This window comes from Peromyscus maniculatus, chromosome 1, assembly GCF_049852395.1.
Source record: "Peromyscus maniculatus bairdii isolate BWxNUB_F1_BW_parent chromosome 1, HU_Pman_BW_mat_3.1, whole genome shotgun sequence".
Classification (NCBI taxonomy): Eukaryota; Metazoa; Chordata; class Mammalia; order Rodentia; family Cricetidae; genus Peromyscus; species Peromyscus maniculatus.
In genome coordinates this window covers 96,007,800-96,020,893 of record NC_134852.1, presented here as the reverse complement: position 1 = coordinate 96,020,893, position 13,094 = coordinate 96,007,800, and the positions used below count along the sequence as shown (strand labels likewise).

At 42.8% G+C, this 13,094-nt stretch overlaps 1 long non-coding RNA gene across 3 annotated transcripts in view; it reads right to left on the bottom strand.

Annotated features, from left to right (window-relative positions):
* Positions 1–6,854: 6,854 nt before the first annotated feature.
* LOC121830107 (uncharacterized) overlaps positions 6,855–13,094 on the bottom strand; it is a 32,542-nt gene continuing 26,302 nt past the window's right edge. For 2 of the 3 annotated variants that reach the window (XR_013043013.1, XR_013043011.1), the window contains one exon: positions 10,516–11,633. This is a non-coding gene — a long non-coding RNA (uncharacterized LOC121830107). Of the gene's footprint in view, positions 8,878–10,515; positions 11,634–13,094 lie in introns of those variants that run through there. The other variant, XR_013043012.1, reaches the window with a different exon arrangement.

Below are 13,094 nucleotides of genomic sequence, written 5' to 3'. Positions count from 1 at the left end.
CTATACCTTCCATCTCTGCTCTGGAAGTCAGGATATTGTTGTGACATGAGTAGACAGTAGATTAATCAGAAACACTGAGAAAACCATGGTATCATGGGTATGAAAATGTGTGAAGTCTGTCCCTGCTATTCCACTCATCCTAGAGGGCCACCACTCATCTGGAGCTACCCATGGATACACACTTGGAAACAACCTCTCAGGTTGCACAGCCAGGTGTCCAGTGAACCTGTCTAATTGCAGACTCTCTGTGCTTTTGACCTGCTCCACTTAGTTGGAGTTAATTGCTCCCTACTCAATCATGTCACAAGAAAACCAGAGGTAGTTGTTACTGTAGCACAAAAGTTAGGCCTTCCTAATTTGATTCACTAATGCATTTTGCATAACACTGAGCAAAAAATGACTCCTAAGTGGAACAAAATGAAACCCAGTTGAGTATAATCACCATGTAATGAAAAGAATATGATTCAAGGCCAGGCAGTGGTGGTGCATACCTTTAGTCCCAGCACTCAGGAGGCAGAGCCAGGAGGATCTCTGGGAGTTCGAGGCCTGCCTGGTCTACAGATCGAGATCCAGGGCAGGCACCAAAGCTACACAGAGAGACCCTGTCTCGAAAAAAACAAAAACAAAAAATAAAGAATATGATTCAAAACTATTGAGATTTTAAACACTGACCATTTGAAAGTTAAGGATCTTCCATTTAAGAGAAATCTTCTTCAAACATATGGGTTATAGTAGCCTTTGGGGTCTTGTTCAAACCTCAGCAAAGGTGAGATCCATTAAAAGTTCAACCAAGTTGTGTCAACTCTGTCTTACTAATACTTTCTATAGCTCATTGCTCTCATTTAGAGCCCTTGAGGTTTTGGTCCAGTTAAAGCACTTTTTAACCTTAGATCTTTTTTGTTGTTGTTGTTTTTGTTTTTGTTTTTGGAGACAGGGTTTCTCTGTGTAGCTTTGCGCCTTTTCTGGAACTCACTTGGTAGCCCAGGCTGGCCTCGAACTCACAGAGATTCTCCTGGCTCTGCCTCCCAAGTGCTGGGATTAAAGGCGTGCGCTGCTGCCGCCGCCACCACCGCCCGGCTTAACCTTAGATCTTTGAAGAGAACTTTTTAACAATATGCAGTAAGTTTCATCTAGTCTTTGTTATCATCAGCAGTATGTCTACAAATGCTTAGATATTCCTGCTCTGAGACAAAGAAGGAGCCAGCTCCCCGTCTTGACACACTGAAGGATGAATGAGCTCAGAAGGTACATGTTTTTCTCACAGCTTAAAGGCTAACAGAGTCCAGGGTACAGATCACTGGTATCTGCTTAACCTGCGTGAGGCCCTGAGGTAGAGCCTTGGCTCCCCTCACAAAAAGATAAAAAGAGTTTTGCTTCCTCCAGTGATCTTTTGAAGTGTGTTCACTAACCCCCACATTTTCAGTCTTTATAAAGAAAGCCTGTGGACTTAGCTCATTTGTTAAAGTGCTTACCTAAGACCTAAGTCCTGAGTTGGATTTCCAACTTCATAAAAACTGGCTCATTCTTCGCTGCCTATCAACTTGGAGGCCAACCTGGGCTACATGAGACCCAGTCTCAAAACAAAAAATTCTATAAAGAACAGCCAGCAACTTAGCATATTGAAATGGAAGTACAAGATCTATCTGGCATCCTCTGGCTCTTCCCAGCTCTCAGTCTCAGGCAGTGAGTAATGGGCTGAAAAGCCCCAAGGAGGTTTCCCAGAACTGGACGACAAAACAAAGGTCAAGGGGCCAAAATGTCATTAAAGAGCTGGACATGGAGCTGGAGGCAGGAGACACAGAGGTGCTATGTCCAGGATGGAGGGAATGCCCTAGCTGACATAGAAATATTCCTAACCAGAATTCATTTCTGAAGAACAAATAAACAAATTCCCAATTTTACCTCACAAGAACCTTGGAGTTCATAAAAGGAGGAATGTGTTCACTCTACCAAAAAAAAAAAAAAAAAAAAAAAAAAGGTCAGCCTATAAATGAAAACAAAAGAATTGGGCTTCAGAAAAATTTAAATACTCATAGGAAACTGTCAAAAAAAAACAGATGAGACATGGATTATGAGAAAAGAAAATTATAGCACATAAGACAAAGGATTTGTTGCTGAAATATAATCAACTCTTAAAATTCAGTAACAAGGGGCTGGAGAGATGGCTCAGAGATTAAGAGCAACCGACTGCTCTTCCAGAGGTCCTGAGTTCAGTTCCCAGCAACCACATGGTGGCTCACAGCCATCTGTAATGAGATCTGGCACACTCTTCTGTATACATAATAAATAAATCTTTAAAAAAAATTCAGTAACGATATAAACCCAACTTTTATGAATGGGCAAAAAATTTAAATGTCATTTTAAATCTTATCATCAAATAAGTCAATTAACAAAGCTTACCATCATGAACATGCAAGGAAACAAGAATTAAGAACACACCAGAGACTACCTCTCTGTGCCCTCCACAGTGGCAGAGGTTAAACCAACTGACACTACCAAAGGCAAAGAAGACCGAGCAACTGGAGCTCTCCCCTGTTCGGGCAGGAAGTGGAATGGCATGGTCACTTCAGAAGAATCCAGGGGTTCTCATAAGTATAAATATGAAAGTCCCCACATAGTTCACAATCCTAGTATCAGTACTGTATTCAAGGTGAACACAGATAATCTCTCTAAGGGGGTGTACCCAAATTTCATAGCAGGTTCATTTACAATAACTCAAAGCTGAAAAGAACCCAAACGCCTGGTCAGAGGGGAATGGATAAAGGCCCCAACATCCACAAGTGGGACCCTAATCTGTAGTGAAAGGAAGGAATTGTTAAGATAGGAAATAGCTCAGGAAACTATAAAACATTACACCATGAAAAAGAGGCCGGACACAAAAACAGTCCATTATGATGGTATTTTATTTGTATTAAAATGTTATTTGTATGTCAATAAATAAAGTTGCCCAGGGGTCAGAGCTATTAGCAAGCCATAGGAAAGCAGGGCAGTGGTGGCATACGCTTGTAATCCCAGCATTTGGTAGGCAGAGCTAGGTAAGTCTCTGTGTGTTCAAGGATACAGTCCGTATTGGATACACATGCCTTTAATCTCCATACCAAGCATAGAAAACCTGCAGGTCTATACAGACAGGCCATGACAAGGCAGTCATGTGGTTGGGTTTACAACCAATGAGAAGGCAGAACAGAAACTCTATAAAGACTTTAACACAGGAAGTAGCTCTGGTTCGGAGAGGTAGGACCACCAGCAGGAGGAAGGGTAAGGTTTTAGCTCTTAGCTCTGACCTCTTGGCTTTCTTCTTTGCATTGGTTCTGTGTTTCTTATTTAATAAGAATTGGTTACATCTACAGTCCATACCTAATAACCTGTTTATGTGAAATTCTTAAAAAGGCAATGCTAGTCTTGAAAGGGGAGAAAAAAGGAATGAGTGGCTTCCAGGGCTGGAGTCTGGAGAGCGCTACACCGGGTGGGAGGGGTGTGTTCAGGGGGTAGGAATATTCTTCGTCTTCAATGTGCTTGGCTTGTGGTTACAGAGGGGGTTTTCAACTGCAAAAACTCACTGAACTGAAAACAACCAAAAACCCCACATCAGATGGTGCATTTAAAATGGGTACAAACTTTACCCCAATAAAATTATTTTTAAAAACAACAAGCCCCCTTTGTTTTGTAATAGAAAAATTAGTTATTTACTCTTTGAGGATGGGACAATTTGGTACCAAGAAAGGAACAGTGTGTTTGTGTAGCATGGGAAACCCCCCCCCCAAAAACAAAAAGAGGCTTTGAGGAGACTTAGCCATTTCATTTAAAAATAGACATCATTCTTCAGAGTAGCTGTGGTTTCACTGAGCAGCTATTTCCAGTTTAATCTCTGTACCCCACAAACATGCACCACCACTACCCCTCACTATCAGCACCCAACACCAAGTGCTCCACTTGTGAAAACTGACGAATCAGCATGGAAATGTCACTATCACCTGAAGTCCACAGTCTACGCCAAGTTCCCTGCTGGTGTTGGACACTTTATAGGATTGGACAAACGTACAGTGACATGTACCTAGAACATTATGACATCACTCAGAGTAGTCACTGCTCTAAAATCCCTGTGTGCTTCATTTGCTCATCCTTCTCTATCCACCCCCTTACAACCTGGTCCCCCAGCAGCCCACTGATGGCTGCTTTCCCTTCTCAAGGTGTCCTACAGTTGAAATCATACAGCCTGCACAGCACGAATACTGGATTCTCTCGTTTAGTCATAGTTAAGGTGCCTCATCTTTTCATCAGCTGGTAGATCTTTTTTTTTTAATTGCTGAAGTGTCAACTTACCTGGATATACGATAGTTACATCGTTTATTCATTTACTGTTGCATTTACCTACTCACTTTCTGTATTGCTTATTCTTGTTGCTGTGACAAAATACCTCAAAAAGCATTTTATAGAAGGGTTTATTTTGACTGTCCAGAGGTGACAAAGGTTTATTTGACTCTCCCACCAGAGGTGGGAAGACCTGATGGCAGGTGTATGAGGCAGCTGGTTGCGTTATGTCTGCAGTCTGGAAGCAGAGATGTAAATGCAGCTCTCCTGGTGTTTCCTCCCCTTAATTCAGTCTGGGGACTGAACCCATAAAACAGTGCTGCCCATATTCAGAGTGAGTGTTCCCTCCTTAGTGAAAGCTGCCTGGGAACACCTTCATGGACATCTAGTATGTCTCCTAGATGATTGTAAGTCCAACCAAGCAGACAATGACAGTGAACCATTACTTCTATTAAAAGTAATCTTGGTTGTTTCAAAGTTTTGGCAACATGAATAAAGCTTTGCAAATATTACTGTGCAGGTTTTTGTGGATTGTTTTGATATTTTTTGGGGCTTTTGATTTCTTTTTCATAGTGATGGGTATCAAAGCCACATCCTCACAAATGATAGGCAAACACCCTACCCCAGCCCAAATGTGAAGAGCTTTGTGTTGACATCTTCAATCAAGTTGGGCAACTATCTAGGAATATAAGGAACGCTGTGATTGAATTCAACAGTGTTAGCCATTAGACCTATCTACCCAGAGTTTACAGAAATTCTCCAATTACAATTCTGATTTTCTTATTCTTGTATCAGCTCCTAGGAGAAGTATCCAGTCTTTATGGCAGTAAATGGAAGAGGCCAGGAAAGGAGGGAGTTGAAGATCTAGGTTCTGGATTGGTTGGGTTATATTAACATAACTTTGAGAGGGTAGTTACTCCACGTCCAGTAAAGCTTCAAGATGTCTAAGTATCAGAATATAGAAATAAAAAAATATGACTAACAAGCACAAGGGGTGAGACTTGGCGTTTAAGCTACAACATTTCCCAAGAGTGCACACACGCACACACATTGTACTCAACTGTATTCAACCAAAGAACTTGGAATCAGAGACAGCAGCCACTGGGTCAACAACTGTGAGAGAGATGTTCAAGCACAAGTCTCCACTTTCCAGTTTTTCCCTCCTTTTTCCTTTCTTCTGGGCTATCAGGAACAGTAACCACCTATAAGATCCAGTTAGCTCCCAGCAGCTGGAACTCTGCCTGTGTCAGAAAAGAGAGACTATTGCTCTAGCACCAGAATAGTGAGTGGTATATCCTGATCCCAGTAGAGGGCAGCAAGCCAACTTCAACACCATTTGAGTTATCAGGAAGAGCCCAGCTACAAACAGGAGGTATTAGTCAGATTTCTCAGCTGCAGACCACAGGATCCACCCCAGCTAGTGTAAACAGAAAGGTATCTATTAAGGGTTAAAGATGGTTCACAGAACCGCTGGAGGCACAAAGGAAGCAAACACTGGAAGGAGCCTCCCAGAAGGACTCTGAAAACCACAACAGAGACCTATGCATTCAAGTCCTCCTGCTTCAGTGCGGTCAGGAAGCTTCAGAAGCAGGAAGCAGCTACCCTGTCACCTCCAGGAAGACATCTCCCAAGTCAAGAAGCCACCAGCAACTTCCAGTTCTATGCAGCTCCACCATCTTCCCCTCTCTCTCTACCAAATTCACTATTACATGGAAAATAAATAAAATACATACATACACACACACACACACACACACACACACACACACACACACACACACACACGCCCCGATCGATTTGAGGAAAGTAATTCACCTCTTGTCTAGTCACACAGGAATCTGGAAATCCTCATTTTTACTGGACCCTAGAAGACCAGAGAACATGTTTATGTAGTTTGAGACAAGCTCTCACTACATAGGTCTGACTGGCCTGGAATTGGTACACAGACCAGGCTGGCCTGGAACTCATAGAGATCTGCCTGCTTCTGCCTCCCGAACGCTAGAATTCAAGGTGTACACCACCACACCTAGCCTGTTTATTTATTTTTGTTTGTTTGTTTGTTTTGATTTTTGAACATTGTTGAATTGCTGAAATTTTATTGTCTCCAAAACTCCATGGCTATCACAATAGCTTACAATACCTTACAGGACTACAGCCAAAAGGCTTCATAAGTATGTCCACTTTTCTGTATTCCTCAGAAAAGTGTGGCCAGGCAGTGGTGGCACACACCTTTAATCCCAGCACTCAGGAGGCAGAGACAGAGGCAGGACAATCTCTGTGAGTTCAAGGCCAGCCTGGTCTACAGAGCGAGTTCCAGGACAAGCTCCAAAGCTACACAAAGAAACTCTGACTTGAAAAACCAAAAAAAAAAAAAAAAAGAAAAAGAAGAGAGAGAGAGAGAGAGAGAGAGAGAGAGAGAGAGAGAGAGAGAAAGAAAGAAAGAAAGAAAGAAAGAAAGAAAGAAAGAAAGAAAGAAAGAAAGAAAGAAAGAAAGAAAGAAAGAAAGAAGGAAGGAAAGAAGGAAAGAAAGAAAGGAAAAAAGAAAAGTGTGTTATTTCTTTTCTTCCATCTTTGTTCTAAGCATGCTTTCTTTGGTATTGGGGGCTAACTGGTTCTCTGAAGCTCCCCCCCCACCATATGATGCTTGTCTACCATGTGGCCCCCTGATCTCCATAGGCTTAACTTAGCATGGCTTTCACTTTTTCTTTGGCTTGCCTTCCTTAATATATTTTATTAACTCTGAGACTTTCATACAGTGTATTGATCATATTCACCTCTAACTCCTCCTTCAACTCTTCTCATGAGGAGTTGTAGGCCATTTCCCCACCTAACCACCGAGAGACTAGGAGTTAGACTCCCTAGGAGACAGACACACAGGAAGTGGGGCCCATGGCTAGGTAATAAAGATGGCGATTTCCCAAGCTTTCCAGCTTCTTCCTCACCCTCCTGACTTGAGACAAAAGCCTACTAATTTAACACAAAGGCTTTGTAGGCTTTTGTCTCCCACCAGCAGGCCCTCTGCTGATGGACTGGCTTAACAAGTTCAAGGCTGCTCAAGACGGGTCACGGGACATTCTTGGCTACACAACCAATCTAGCTTTTTTCAAAATGACCAGCCCTAAGTTAGGGGAGGAAAGTTCTTCAGAGGCTTTAAAACCCCCGCCCCTCAAGAAAAGACTGGGTTTTAAGGCTTTCTGAGGCCCACCAACCCCAACCCCACCTTTGCAGAGGGTCTTTTTCCCTGAGTGTCCACTGCAAGGCCTGTGCTTCCTCACCCCCAATAAACATCTTTCTTTAGCTGTTAATTCTGTTTGTGGTGTTTGAGATTTCTCTGCGGCCACCTGTTTTACTCCAGATTTTTCCTGCCTTTTAACTCTTTAACTGGTGGGGAAAATGAACCCAATCAGGACCCCCTAGACTGTATCACCACACCTTCCAACTTCTTCTTTTTATGACTCACCAAGTTCACTTTGTGCTGCCCATATATTCATGAGTGTGGGGCTGTCCACTGGAGGACAAGTGACCTACCCGTGACCACACCACTAAAGAAAACTGAAGAACTACTGATAGAGCTAGGGATGGGGGACCTGATTGAAAATGTTGAATAGGCTGGTGCAGGCAACCAAAGCTGCTCTGAGTTCAGGAATGCAGAAGCCCTGTTGTGTTCAGAAGACACAGTTTCGTTATGGCCCTCCCTGACCTTTGGCTATTACAATCTTCCTGTTCCCCCTTCCAAGATGGTCCCTGAGCCTTGATGGGGAAGTGGGGGTTGTTATAGATGTCCTATTTGCAGCTGAGCATAGGAATGACCTTTTTTTTTTTTTTTTTTTCCTTTTCCTCCTAGTCTCCATTTCCTCCAGGTAGCTGCTGAGATTTATAGTTTGCCTGCCCTGAGATTTTTCTTTTAAACTCTAATGAATTGTCCTTGATAAAAACAACAAAACTCCGTGGCACTGCTTCCCATGGTCCAGCTTCTCAGAGGCTCAAGGCCCTTTGTAGGGATACTGAAAGGTCTCTGTGCCTAGTCCCCTATGGGTGTGCACTCATGGCTTCTTGTGATACACAAATAAAGCTTGCCTGGAGATCAGAGTGTGGAGCTAGCCACTCGAGGACGGGCAGTGGTGGCACTCACCTTTAATCCCAGCACTTGGGATCTCATGCCTTTAATCCCAGCATTTAGGAGAAGGAAACAGGAAGTGATATGGCTGGACGGAGAGAGGAAGTGATAAGGCAGGGTGGAGACAGGAGCTCGGCCCATTCAGTCTGAGGACTCCTAGAGGTAGGAAATCTTTCTAGTGGCTGGCTGCTCTGCTTCTCTTATCTTTCAGCTTTCACCCTGATATCTTTATTATTAAGACCAATTAGAATTCCCACTATTGCTTCTTAAGCTATAGCACAAAACATTTGTCCTACCTCCAGTGAGAGATTTCAAGGTGCACCTACCTTACCTAGAGCACAACAATCCCCAGCTACAGGAACCACTCTTCTCAGACAGGCCAGCCCAGGAGCTTCAGTAACTGCTCTGACTTCTGTTCCTTGAAATTCTCCTAGTAGCTCTTGTAATCTCTAGGACCCGTGGGTACAGAATATCTTACTGGCAGAGATAAAGACCTTGGATTTATAATCAAGAGGCCTGAGTTCAAGTCCTCTCTGATAATTTACTTATATAAGTAATTTTGATCAACTCATTCACTTAACTCCTTGAGATATTAGTTTTCTCATCCCTAAAACAATCCTGCTATCAAACACAGTCAACCCTCATGCCTTTGGACTCTACATCTACTGATTTAGTCAACCACAGACTTAAACATTTAGGGAAAAAATGTGTAAGTCTGGTATAGTGATATATGCTCATAATCCCAGCACTGCGGAAGCTGAGGCAAGAGGATTATTGTGGCCAATCTGGTCTATGTAGCAAGGTCCTATTTCAAGTAACTAAAACAAATGAAAATGTGTACAGGTTTTTTATCTTGCCATTCTTCTCTAAATTATAACATAACTGAGAAGACAAGCAGATGCCATAACAGGCTGCTCAGTCTTCTCTCAGAGATCAGGACTCAATTTCAGTTTCCTGAGACTGAACAAGCAGTTTCTGGGAGAGCCATGAACAAAGGACAATCAATCTCTAACACTTCCGACAGCAAGGACAAGGAGGCTGGTACATGGAGTACCATCCAGGCCAGGCCAGGCCTGAGCCACAGTCAGCAAGCCCAAGGTGATAATCAAATAAAGACAAAGCCTAGGACTTGTCCATTCCAGCCCCCAAATGGAAAACTGTAGCCTTAGCCAACTCCTACTAGCCCTGGCCAAGTAGAATGTACTAATATGATTGCCACTTGCTGAAGCCAATTAAATCTAAGGTGTCCTAACTACCCTAGGAACTCCCTTTAGCTATGCTTAAAAGGAGCCTGCGAGCTCCTCTCAGGGTCATCCCCATTTTGCCTTTGTGTGGGATAGCCGGTCCCAGCATGCTGGAAGCTTTCTCAAGACAAACACTCTTGGGGCTGGAGAGATGGCTCAGAGGTTAAGAGCACCGACTGTTCTTCCAGAGGTCCTGAGTTCAATTCCCAGCACCCATATGGTGGCTCACAACCATCTGTAATGAGATCTGGTACCCTCTTCTGTGTACATAATAAATAAATAAATAAATAAATGAATAAATAAATAAATAAATAAATAAATAAATAAATAAATAAATAAATTTTACCAGGCAGTGGTGGCACATGCCTTCAATCCCAGCACTTGGGAGGCAGACCCAGGCGGATTTCTGTGAGTTCAAGGCCAGCCTGGACTACCAAGTGAGTTCCAGGAAAAGGCGCAAAGCTACACAGAGAAACCCTGTCTCAAACAAACAAACAAACAAACAAAAGATAAACACTCTTGTTGATTGCATACATGGATGGTGGTCTTTTGCAGGACTTCTCCAGGACCCTAACAATAACAAGTGTTTATAAAGCATTTACATCATACTTCATATTAAAAGCAATCCAGAGAGATAAGTTCTAGGATATAGGAGGATGCGCATAGGCCAAATGCAAACACAATACAATTTTTTTTTTGTTTTGTTTTTCGAGACAGGGTTTCTCTGTGTAGCTTTGCACCTTTCCTGGAACTCACTTGGTAGCCCAGGCTCGCCTCGAACTCACAGAGATCCGCCTGGCTCTGCCTGCCTCCCGAGTGCTGGGATTAAAGGTGTGTGCCACCACCGCCCGGCCACAATACAATTTTATATAAGGGACTGAGAATCTACAGGTTTAGCCAACTTTAGGGGTCCCAAACCCAGGCCACTAAGGATACTGAGGAAAGAATATATTTCATAAAATTAGCAGAAAAAGCAAAGGTAACACACTGAAAATTTGTATAAGCTGGACCTGGTGGCACAAGCCTGGAATCCTAGCTACCAAGCAAGATGTAGTAGGAGGATTCTAAATTGTCATGGCTAATCTTTGTTGTCAACCTGACACACCTGGGAAGAAGAAATCTTAGTTGAAGAATTGTACCCATCAGATTGACCTGTAGTGATATCCACAGGGCATTTCTTGACTGCTAATTGACATAGGGCCCAGGCCACTCTGGGGCATTATCATCCATAGGTTTCTGCCTCAAGTTCCTACCCTGCTGGCATTCCTTCCCTGACTTCCTTCAGTGATGGACTGTAACCTGTAGCACGAAACAAACCCTTTCCTCCCAAAGTTGTTTTTGGTCATGGTGTGTACCATAGAAATGAAAAGCAAACTAGGACACAAGTTAAGGTCTGCTGAGTGAGTTCAAGGCCAACCTGGATATTTTAATAAAACTTTGATCAAATTAAGAAACAAAAAAAAAGGGAAGGGGAAAATAATGTAATTGTATTTTAATTTTGAAGAAAAAACTAATTTTATAAAAAAGTAGAAAGAAATCTGGAGATGTAAGTCAATGATAGATGCTTGTTTGAATGTGCAAGACCCTGAGTTTAATCCTCACTATCACAAGCACAAAAACAAAAAGTTAATGTAAACTGAAAACCATTGGCCTTGGCTAGTGCATAGGATATACTTCATGAGCCAACTTGTGATCTATTAGGACTGGGGCAACATCTCAAGAGTTAATTGTCATGAAGTTAATCAGGACTGCTTACAAACTGGGTTGAGAAGGATGCTGGGTTCACTGAGAAAAAACAATCGTTGAGTAGAAATACCTGCTGCAATTCTGAAAGGTTGTTGGCATTAGAAGGGCATTGATTAGTAAGGAGGGTGCCACTGATGTCACATGTTTGTCATTACTCTTCTCGACAGGTAGGTGTTGTGATTAGCATCATTATGTCAGATGTCATCTGCAGCAACCTTAAAAAGACAAGGACAGTTTATTGAAGAAGCAACAGGATAGCAGCCCAAGGAGAATGTGACTTGAAGAAGCAAGGGACTTACTTTGTTGCAGTAGGAGTTTGTTTCCCAAACAGCAAAGCCCATACAGGACCTTCACTGGCTGGAACTAGAGGTCTACATAGAGCACCCCTGCTCCATGGGGAGAGTTCCTCCCTATTCACCTTGCCTCCTGCCTTGCAGAACAATCTTATCTACTCTGCTGGTGTCAGTCTTCATGATCTCTGTAGCCTAGATCTCCTAAGCCCTGTTCCTGTCAATCCAAGTGGGACCTATAACTTGAAGGTCTATATGGGACCAAGTGCCAGGTTAAAAGCAGAAGACATCTCTGATGACTTTGTGCAGAAAAAAGAGACTGTTTAAAAAAAAAATTTATATATATATATATATATATATATATATATATATATATATTAGTAGTTCACAGAATCTGAAAGACAATCAAGAACAGCCAAGAACAATGTCGAAGACCACTCCACAGAGCTGGGACCAGTGGACAAAAGGGTAGAATCCTGGGCCATTAACACCACTGACAGGATAGGCTGCAGCCCATGTAGCTGTCACTCCAGCCTCTACTGGCTGTGGAGGACACTGCCACTGCTTCCCTCGGCTGACTGCATTCTCAGAGCCTGTTGATTCTTTATGTCATTAGTTTCTAAGCCAAAGTCAGAAGGAAAAGCAACTAAAAGACACATGTGAAGTGAGACACCCAAGCCTTGGACTTTAGGAAATTTGAGAGTCTCAAATGTTTAGCCTTATGGTAGGACATAGGCTCTGACACATTAGTTCAGGGGAGGGATTAAATGCTTAGATCCATTTTGGGTTACAGTGCTATAGTAATAACATGTAGGAGTCAGATAGCATCAAGTCATCTATGTGCTAATCCCACACACTGACAGTTAGACCATCATGTGAACCACAGAAAAGAAAAAAAAAAGAAAGTAAAACCAAAAACAAATTGAATTTCCACTTCTTTGCTCCAACAGAGACTTCAAATTCACTGGGCAACCTTTTTTTACTCTATACCTTCAGATTATTCCCTTACTTTCAGTCTCCTAGCCATCAGCCAGAACCCTGACTGTCACCTGTCACTCATTTCTTTCTCTGCTTCACTCCTGAAGCAGACCACATCCTGCAACCACAGACCAAATCAGGCAGACTGTCTCCAGCGACCCTTATTTGGCTTTCTCTCTTTCCCACCGTGGCCTGTGCACCAATCCTCAACTAACTCTGCCTTGATACTAGATCAGTCTTTTAACTGGCCTTCATTCTGCATCATCTCTAGTCTATACATTCACACATCCATCATCTCTCCATCCACCCAGTCATCCATCCATGCATCCATCATTCGTCTACACACGAGCAACTAGCTTTCTACTCAGCCAGTTATCCAGCCAGTCGGCAAACCACCCACCCACCCAG